At 40.2% G+C, this 10,599-nt stretch overlaps 1 pseudogene; it reads right to left on the bottom strand.

Annotated features, from left to right (window-relative positions):
• Positions 1–761: 761 nt before the first annotated feature.
• LOC147433855 (molybdenum cofactor sulfurase-like) lies at positions 762–10,175 on the bottom strand (annotated as a pseudogene).
• Between the last annotated feature and the right edge of the window lie 424 nt (positions 10,176–10,599).

Genomic DNA, 10,599 nt, shown 5'->3' with positions numbered 1-10,599 from the left:
GAAAAGAAGTGCGTGCCTATTTGATATATAGATTCAATGATCGAAATTGAGCATGCACTAGTGAGAAAAACATGTGGCTAAACTAAACTTAACGAAGCATTGACAAACTCAAAAAATACAGAAAGCATCAATAAACTTAAAATTAAAATGCACTACCGACGTGATAATTATGTACGGGTGTCGTCCAATTGTGCAAGCCAGAGGAATCAAGCTACATAAAAGCAATGTGAATAATTAAACATTTCGTTTTTCAATTAGGCACAAAGTGAAAATGCTAAATATATAGTGCACGTCATGCAGAAGTGCCATACAAAAGTATGGTGGAGAGTTGGCACTGTGGTCTCTCCAAAAATTATAAGAAACAGAAGCCGCACCCTGCCCCCGTAGCATTATGTGTTGCTCCAAGCAAACATATAGTCATAGGGAATTGAATACAGATAACGTACCTTGCAAGGTTGTCGACCTGGAGTCGTGCTTCTGCAGCCCAAATGTCCACTTTGTGAATATATGTCCTCTCTGTCAGACACAAAACAGGAATCAAGACAAATACAAAAGATGCAAGTTATTAATAAAGCTTAAAGAGAAGGGCTTTCATATGTTGCATCAATTGCCTCTGTTGGCAGTCAGATGATGCGAAGAGCCATCAGATGGTCATGGCTAATTGTGTAAAGGAGCTGATGCTTACCATAGCAAACTCATCAATGGCGAGGGCACAAACATCGGTCGCATGCTAGTGCTGCTTGTGCTTCTTCTTTTCCGCCTTAGGTCCATGCTGTTGGCTTTCGAGGTGTGCACAAGATTGTGCAGATCGGTTCCATCTTTGTGGGAGTACAAGTGGAGAAGCAAGGAATCTGTGAGACTCTATGAACGGAGCAAGCCTTCTTCCTGACCAGTAGGAATCCCATCCCAGAAGGGTAGCCAAGCATATGATGCAAAGAGCCGAAGACGAACTCTAGGTGATATTTGAAAAGGTCCAAAGGCCCAATCGAAAGGTGGGAGGACACATCAAGCACAAAGTGCGACCCAAACTGTTGTACCTCTGGAATCCAATTTAGAAAATGCTACATGCCGGAGAGAGAAGACTGCGCAAGGCATACAAAAAGTCTTCCACCCTCACCATGTGATGCCTGCCTTCTCAAAAGTCAGATCCATCTCCTTCAAGGGTACAGCAAGGCACTTGCCTCCATGCTGTTTTGCTATAGATATCACATACTTTACTGACTCGTGGTTATCTAGGAGAGTTAGCAAAGTTGAGAGATGCCCTCCCCAGGGGTCTATGCACAAAATATACGATTTACACTTTTATACAATTTTCAATATACATTAGAGTTGCAGAAGCATTTGCATAGGGGAGGAGTTCTCAGCGCCTGACCAAGCATGGAGTTTAGGCCATGAGCCGGACTGCATCCAGAGGTACCTAGCGACTAGTGCTACCCTTGAATGGGTGTTATGAATGAAAGCGTACTCAAGAAAAATATAACATTGTGGAGGGTGAATATATGTGTACACCGCACTGTGGGAAGAGAGAGAGAGAGAGAGAGAGAGAGAGAGAGAGAGAGAGAGAGAGAGAGAATATAGTGGAGGGTGAAATAGAGTGCACAAAGACATGAGAAGATGACAACAGAGAATCTTTAAATGCCCATCTAAATAGAACAGGCAACCATGTATTAATGCAATGACAAAATCTAGGTATACCATAACATCAAAAAGTTTATGACCAAACAACTAGCAAAGCACCGGACCCTGTGTAGGGATCGACCGGTCCACCCATTCACTTCCGCTCTACTACGGACAAAGAAAATTTTGCTTCATTCGGGAGCGAACCAGAACACATCCAACCTACCTGAGCTAGACATAGGCTAAGGCCGCTTTGCCTTCCTCCATGAACTCGAGCTCTGAAAGGATCCCAAATACCAACAGGTGGTAGGGTATCAACAACAACCATACTAGTTTAGGCGCCACGTCTCTTTGATGCCCAACATCGGGTGTTTAGGTAAAGCCAAGGCAAAATCCCCGATGCGTTAGCCGTGTAGGTCATTCAACCCCCGACACACTAACCGTGTAGATGAGCCTAACAAAAAAGAAGAAGAATTAGGCAACACCCCCTATCCAGCAAAGCCCCAGGTCAACGACCCTTTAGTCTAAAGCTAAGCGATGTAGGTGATCCTAGTATTGTAGCGACGCTGCCATGAGAAACGTAACGCATGAGTCCAATCACAATAGCACTTCCCAGATGCACAAATAAACCTTTTCCAAACAGTTAGACTGTATAGGTTCTCTACCCTTACACGCCTACCATAAACCATCTTGATCACTTCATGATCCAATCCAAAAATCATAAACCATAATCCAATCACATCACAGGAGTGAACGCTCTATCCTACTTGGATAAGGCATGACCAATCATGCATAACCACTTTAGAACATAACATGGCTGCAAAAATTTCAACAGCATTTCGGTAGCAGAGCCAAATCCAGAAAAAAAAAACCATAAGCCACACCGGCTTTCACCATAAAAATTCAACCATAATCCATGAGAGAATCTCAGCCCTTGACCATAAATTTAAGCACATTGAACCAACTCCCACACTTGGAGTTTGACACATCCCCTGCAATCAATCGGAGTCTACACACATGTGACCCTTAAGATGTGATTCTTTCATGCATAAAAAGAGTCCGACCAGCAACTAATCATGATATAAAAATCCAATTTTGACAACATCCAACCATGAAAAGTTGATGCATCACGTCTGCACTTCACCACTCTAGCACATAGAGCTAGTTTGACCTAGAAAGGTGGAAAGCAGTCATAACCATGCATATGAGGCATCCACATCAATCCATGAGTTTCCATACATCATATGATAATATTCCAACACCATAAACATGATGCAAAACAACTCAAACCTTTAGGTCAACCATAAACCATAACTTCACACATGCAAAAACAATTTTTTGACATTTTCGGAAGCATGCAAAACATGCAAATGAAAGTATTTGACCTCAAACCAATGCATCAAGTTCAGCTCCATAATATAGCCTATCACTCCATCACATCACTTTGACCATATGGTACTCACACAACAAACGGTAATCCCAAAAGAAAGTAACTTTATTCATATCTGCCTATACGGTTCGGGATGTTTAACCATATACTCCCACATAAGTTTATGGCCATCTAATAATTGAAATTAACTCACTAAAACAAACCATAAAACATATCAAACAAGCTCGGTTAACTCACGACGTCATATGATAACCCCCCTTGATAGCACTCCTACGCGTGTAGGTAAAACCGGTTATAGAGTGATTAATAACTCGCATTTCCGAAGTGATAACGGAGACCTAAATTCATTTATCACCAAGTTTCATCAAGCTTTTCAATTGGTTAAGTGGGATTGCCTATCCGGTGAATCTATATAATGGTTCTCCAAGGAGCCTGGAGTCAAAAATTTTGGTTTAGTGGACAACAAACTGTTTTTTGACCATATCTATTAGCTCGTGCGTGTTTTTCACATGACACCAAAGGGGGAAAATGTTCTACATGATGTGTTTTATCACTAGTACAAAGGGTTTGGGCTGATTCATAATTGTTTGTGATTCATGACCAAAACAGTGTTCCTACCGTCTATATAACGTGAAACAAAAAGCGCTTTTTATGCACGTATGTGATCATAAACGCATCATGTGCATAAATCAGCGTGTTAAACATGATGAAATAATCACGAGGCAAATTCGTATATACTTAGTTAATTCATACATGCACTCGTATGCAAAAAACAATCACCCAGAGGGTGACTACGCAAAAAAACGACATAGAGAGAGAGATGATGACTGTGGAGTTTAGGGTTTCTCACCGTGCTTTAGAATCGATTAGAGATTGTCAAAAGGCTTCTTGCTTTGCCGCAAGAGAGCGGTGATGAGAGCTACGTAAAGGTATCCACCACAAAAGCTTACGGAGAGCGCATACACAGTGAAACGAGAGAGAGAAGATAATAAGCAAGTAGAGAGAGAGTATCCTGAGAGAGAGAGAGAGAAGAGTTTATGGAGATGGATGAAGAGCTTGCACCACTCTGTATAATAGATAGGTAACTTTGACGTCAAGACAAGAGAGCTTCCGCATCTGAAAGTGTATCTATATGTTTTCAAAGTGAAGGGAGAGAGGTCTTTATATAGACTCTCAAGGCCAAAATCACAAGCTAAGAATAGAGTAAGCAAAGAGAGACGAGTTCGCGCACGTACGCGGCCATTTTTTAAAAAAATTGATTTTTTTTTTCCTTGCGGACACGGATTTCGATGCGCGATTTAGAGTCTCTAAGAAGAAGCTTGGCTTCCAAGAAAAGAGCTCTAAAATAAGCTCCTCCTCTCTCTTTTCTAAAAAGACTCTTTCTTTTGCTAAAAACAAGCCTTTGCTTTTCGGTGGTCAACCTCCCACTTACCATTCAATTTTTACATCAAATTGACCATCCGAGCAGTATTTGGCCAACTAATGGAAAATGTAGCTAGACTATGCCACACTGTAATATCCTGGCATAATTATGACTTTCCCGTACTACCCTGGCATATTAACGGTACCGCTTTCTATAAAATATTTCCTGTAAAAATCTCGTTTGGTCCCGTTTTTGCTACAGGTGATCATTTTTAAATCCAACGGAGACTCAATTAGTATCTTTATATTTAGGTCATCATAAAAAGCCCATTGCTTTTCAAAAATGCCAAAAAGCATGAAGAAGCTAAAAACATCAGATTTTTCCAAAACTGAACCAAACGTCCGTCCAACCTACTAAAATGTGCGAACGACCTCGCTTTGCACTTTAGAACCTTCCAATACTGTCAATCAAGCATCTTAAGTCAAAATTTGGCAAAATAGATATTGAAAGTTATTTTCTTATCTTTAGAAGAGACCCAAAAATTGGGGATCTTACATCCTCCCCCACTTGAAAAACTCAAGGTATCCTCACCTCGACATAGATAACAAATGAGTAAGTTTAAACCTTCTATAGACATATGCTAAATTGACTATCCTATTTCTCAATTCTGATCTTGACTTGGAGAGATTTCACGTCAGCTTAACAATATATTACATTAATATGCCTGCGTTATGAGTCAAAAAAGGTGGGCAGGAGGGAAACTTTTTTAACCATAATTTATTAAGGAATGGGTAGTCATTTACACCCCATTGAAAGACAAGATCTAGTTACGAAATGTTAGAAGTGACCCGTAAGAGTCATTACTAAAACAAATATTCAAAGAAATTCTTGACACACTTGTTGAACACTTCAATCATTTTACCATAACTCAATCCAACACTTCCAAGCAAGAAGACAAGTCAAATAAGTACCATCAACCAAAGATGCATCATAAATACAATATCCTTTCTCAAACAGCATACGTGAATGCGTGCACGATGCATAACTAACCCGACAAATATCAGGCTTTAGGCTATCCCCAAAACCTTAAGCATTTAATCTGATACCATGTGAGAGATACCCCTCCCGAAGGTTCTATGCACAAAATATACAATTTACACTTTTATACAATTTTCAATATACATAAGAGGTGCAAAAGCATTTGCATAGGGGAGGAGTTCTCGGCGCCCGACCAAGCATGGAGTTTAGGCCATGAGCCGGACTGCATCTAGAGGTACCTAGCGACTAGTGCTACCCCTGAATGGATGTTATGAATGAAAGCATACTCAAGAAAAATATAACATTGTGGAAGGAGAATATATGTGTGCACCGCGTTGCGGGAAGAAGAGAGAGAGAGAATATAGTGGAGGGTGAAATAGAGTGCACAGAGACATGAGAAGATGACAACAAAGAATCTTTTAAATGCCCATCTAAATGGAACAGTCAACCATGTATTAATGCAATGACAAAATCTACGTATACCATAACATCAAAAAGTTTATGACCAACCAACTAGCAGAGCACCGGACCCTGTGTAGGGATTGACCGATCTACCCACCCACTTGTGCTCTACTATGAATAGAGAGAATTTCACTTCGTCGAGAGCGAGCTAGAACATCTCCAACCTACCTGAGCCAAACATAGGTTGAGGCCGCTTCGCCTCCCTCCATGAACCCGAGCTCTGAAAGGATCCCAAATACCAGCAGGTGGTAGGGTATCAACACCAACTATACCAGTTTAGGCGCCACGCCTCTTCGATGCCCAGCACCGGGTGTTTAGGCAAAGTCAAGGTAAAATACCCGACGCATTCACCGTGTAGGTCATTCAACCCCCGACGCACTAACCGTGTAGATGAGCTAACAAAAAAGAAAAAGACCTAGACAACACCCCCGATCCAACAAAGCCCTAGGTCAGCGACCCTTTAGTCTAAAGCTAAGCGATGTAGGTGATCCTAGTCTTATAGCAACGCTGCTATGAGAAACATAACACATGAGTCCAATCACAATAGTACTTCCCAGATGTACAAACAATCCTTTCCAAACAGTTAGACTGTACAGGGTCTCTACCCTTACACGTCTACCATAAACCATCTTGATCACTTCATGATCCAATCCAAAACTCATAAACCATATCCAATCACATCACACGGGTGAGCACTCCACTTTACTTGGGTGAGGGACGACCAATCCTACATAACCACTTTAGAACATAACATGGCTGCAAAAATTTCGACAGCATAACCAATCCAAAAAAAAAACCATAAGCCACACCGGCTTTTACCATAAAATTTCAACCATAATCCTTGAGGGAATCTCAACCCTTGACCATAAATCATAATCACATTGAACCAACTCCCACACTTGGAGTTTGACACATCCCCTGCAATCAATCGGAGTCTATACACATGTGACCCTTAAGATATGATTCTTTCATGCATAAAAAGAGTCCGACCAGCAACTAATCATGATATAAAAATCCAATTTTGACAACATCCAACCATGCAAAGTTGATGCATTACGTCTGCACTTCACCACTCTAGCACATAAAGCTAGTTTGACCTAGAAAGGTGGAAAGCAGTCATAACCATGCATATGAGGCATCCACATCAATCCATGAGTTTCCATACATCATATGATAATATTTCAACACCATAAACATGATGCAAAACAACTCGGACCTTTAGGTCAACCATAAACCATAACTTCACACATATGCAAAAACAAATTTGACATTTTCGGAAGCATGCAAAACATGCAAATGAAAGTATTTGACCTCAAATCAATGCATCAAGTTCAGCTTCATAATATAGCCTATTACTCCATCACATCACTTTGACCATATGGTACTCACACAACAAACGATAACCCCAAAAGAAAGTCACTTTATTCATATCTCCCTATGCGGTTCGGGATGTTTAACTATATACTCCCATATAAGTTTATGGCCATCTAATAATTGAAATCAACTCACCAAAACAAACCATAAGACATATCAAAATGGCTCGGTTAACTCACAACGTCATATGGTATCCCCTCTTGATAGCACTCCTACGCGTGTAGGTAAAACCGGTTTTAGAATGATTAATAACTCGCATTCCCGAAGTGATAACGGAGACCTAAATTCATTTATTATCAAGTTTCATCAAACTTGTCAATTGGTTAAGTGGGTTTGCCCATTCGGTGAATCTATATAGTGGTTCTCCAAGGAGCTTGGAGTCAAAAAATTTGGTCGTGTAGTTGGCAACAAACTGTTTTTTGACCATATCTCTTAGCTTGTGCGTGTTTTTCACATGACACCAAGGGAAAAAATGTTCTAAATGATGTGTTTTATCTCTAATACAAAGGGTTCAGGCTGATTCATAACCGTTTGTGATTCATGACCAAAACAGTGTTCCTACCGTCTCTATGACGTGAAACAAAAAGCGCTTTTTATGCACGTACGTGATCATAAACGCATCATGTGTATAAACCAGCGTGTTAAACACGATGAAGTAATCATGAGGCAAATTTGTATGTACTTACTTAATCCATACATACACTCGTATGCGAAAAAACAATCACCTAGAGGGTGACTACGCAAAAAGGAGAGAGAGAGAGAGAGAGAGAGAGAGAGAGAGAGAGAGATGATGACTGTGGAGTTTAGGGTTCTCACCGTGCTTTAAAATCGATGAGGGGCTGTTGAAAGGCTTCTTGCTTTGCCCCAAGAGAGCGGTGATGAGAGCTACGTAGAGATATCTGCTACAAAAGCTTTCGGAGAGTGCGTACACCATGAAACGAGAGAGAAGATAATAAGCAAGTAGAGAGAGAGTATCCTGAGAGAGAGAGAGAGAGAGAGAGAGAGAGAGAGAGAGAGAGAGAGAGAGAGAGAGAGAGAAGAGCTTATGGAGATGGTGATGAAGAGATTGCACCACTCCGTATAATAGGCATGTATTTTTGACATCAAGGCAAGAGAGCTTCCGCGTTTGAGAGTGTATCTATGTGTTTTCAAAGTGAAGGGAGAGAGGTCTTTATATAGAATCTCAAGGCCAAAATCACAAGCTAAGAATAGAATGAGCAAAGAGAGACGAGTTCGAGCACGTTCGCGGCTTATTAAAAGAAAATGATTTTTTTTTCTTGCGGACACGAATTTCGATGCACGATTTAGAGTCTCTAAGAAGAAGCTTGGCTTCTAAGGAAAGAGATCTAAACTAAGCTCCTCCTCTCTCTTTTCTAAAAAGAATTTTTGTTTGATAAAAACAAGCCTTTGCTTTTTGGTGGTCAACTCTCCCACTTACTATTTAATTTTTACATCAAATTTGACCATCCGAGCAGCATCCGACCAACTAATGGAAATTGTAGCTAGACTATGCCACACCGTAATATCCTGGCATAATTATGACTTTCTTGTACTGCCTTGACGTATTTATGGTATCGCTTTTTATAAAATATTTCTCGTAAAAATCTCGTTTGGTCCCGTTTTTGCTCCGAGTGATCATTTTTTAAATCTGATGGAGGCTTAATTTAGTATCTTTATATTTAGGTCATCATAAAAAGCACATTGCTTTTCAAAAACGCCGAAAAGTATGAAGAAACTAAAAACATCGGATTTTCCAAAACTGAACCAAACATCCGTCCAACCTACTGGAATATGGGAACGACTTCACTTTTCACTTTAGAACCTTCCAATACTGTCAATCAAGCATCTTAAGTCAAAATTTGGCGAAATAGATATTGGAAGTTATTTTTCTTATTTTTAGAAGAGACCCAAAAATTGGGGATCTTACAAAAGTATTTCCCTTGCGGAATGGGTAAATCTCATTGAAAAGCCTGTAGCCAACAGTAAAACCAGTCATAAGCAAAATTGCCTAATCACTATTGCTAATGTTGGAAAGTTGCAACAGATTTTAAAAGGTGTCAAGGACATAGGACATCAAGCTAATGGAAAGAGAATTAGCAAGAGAGGATGAACCCAAGTTGGACCCTTCCTCCAAAATCACTCGCATATGCTGCTTCACCTGTTGACAAAGTGAAATTGCTATCAATGATCTTGCAAACAGGAGGAGAAAATCAATAATCAATGAAAACACATTGTCAAAGTAAATTTGCAGTCATAATTGATTTAGCAAAAACAGGAGGAGAAGATCAAAGAGAACACATTGGCCGAGCTATACAAAAGCTAATTGATTTAAGATCCATATAATCTTAAAAGGTAGAAATTCCCCACACGACATAGAACTTGGTCGTACAATAAAAATTATAAACTACTTATCCTAGGATCAAAAGAGACAATTCAAGGCAAATGATGCACGTACACATATACAAACATTGCGTAAACGTGGCACACACACAACTTGCACCCATGAATTGAACATCATCACAAAAATGCCTCATTTTAACCATCATAGGGTGGGCGTTCAACACACGTGGGATTGTGAAAAAAAGAGTAGAGTTGGCATAGTCTAAGTAAACTAGTGGCTGAACGTTGAGCTTGGGTAATGTTCCTTACAAATGTTATCAACATGAAGATGCTCAAAATAGTCCTCAAAGTCTTCTAAGAACTTTTCTTCCTCATCTTCATAGCAAGGTCCTATATTGAGGGCCTCATCAGAGGAGCCTTTTGAAGAAACCCATTGGTTAGGAGATGACGCGTTCAATGTTGTTTCGACATATGTGCAAACCCATCTGAGGGTACATGCCTTGTCTCGGAAGAAAATCGACTACTACTTTGGCTGATTTTGGGAGTTGTCTTTGCTTGTTGTGGGCGATCAAACAAAGCCCAAAAAAGCATGGTAGAGAGCTATCGTTGTTGTGCGTGATTAAAAAAAAGCAAAGAGCTATTGTTGCTATGTGAATCTTGCGATAGGCTGCTTGGGAGCTTTTGTTGCTTGTTGTTTGATATGCTTGCCATATGATTCGGGTAAAAGCGAAGGTCTTAAATCATGCCAAGCAACCTCTTAAGGGCTCAAGAATCCGCAAAACCATGTTAGGCTCACCAAGTAAAAATAATCATAAATTATTGTCATTGCACGTAGCAAGTGTTGTTAATAATGGTTGTGCAATTTGTGTCGAAAGGAAGGGTCTAAATGATGCCAAGTGGCCAGCTATGGGCTCGAGAACCCAAAGAAGCACATTAGGCTTACCGAGTAAAAATCAATTATTAGTGAGAGGATTGATCCTCCCTCACTTGAAGATGATAGAGCTCGGATTTTAGA

This window comes from Adiantum capillus-veneris, chromosome 19 (genome assembly GCF_014529385.1).
Source record: "Adiantum capillus-veneris isolate H3 chromosome 19, ASM1452938v2, whole genome shotgun sequence".
Taxonomy (NCBI): domain Eukaryota; kingdom Viridiplantae; phylum Streptophyta; class Polypodiopsida; order Polypodiales; family Pteridaceae; genus Adiantum; species Adiantum capillus-veneris.
The sequence above is the reverse complement of the archived record's forward strand: the minus strand, read 5'-3'. Positions and strand labels throughout refer to the sequence as shown.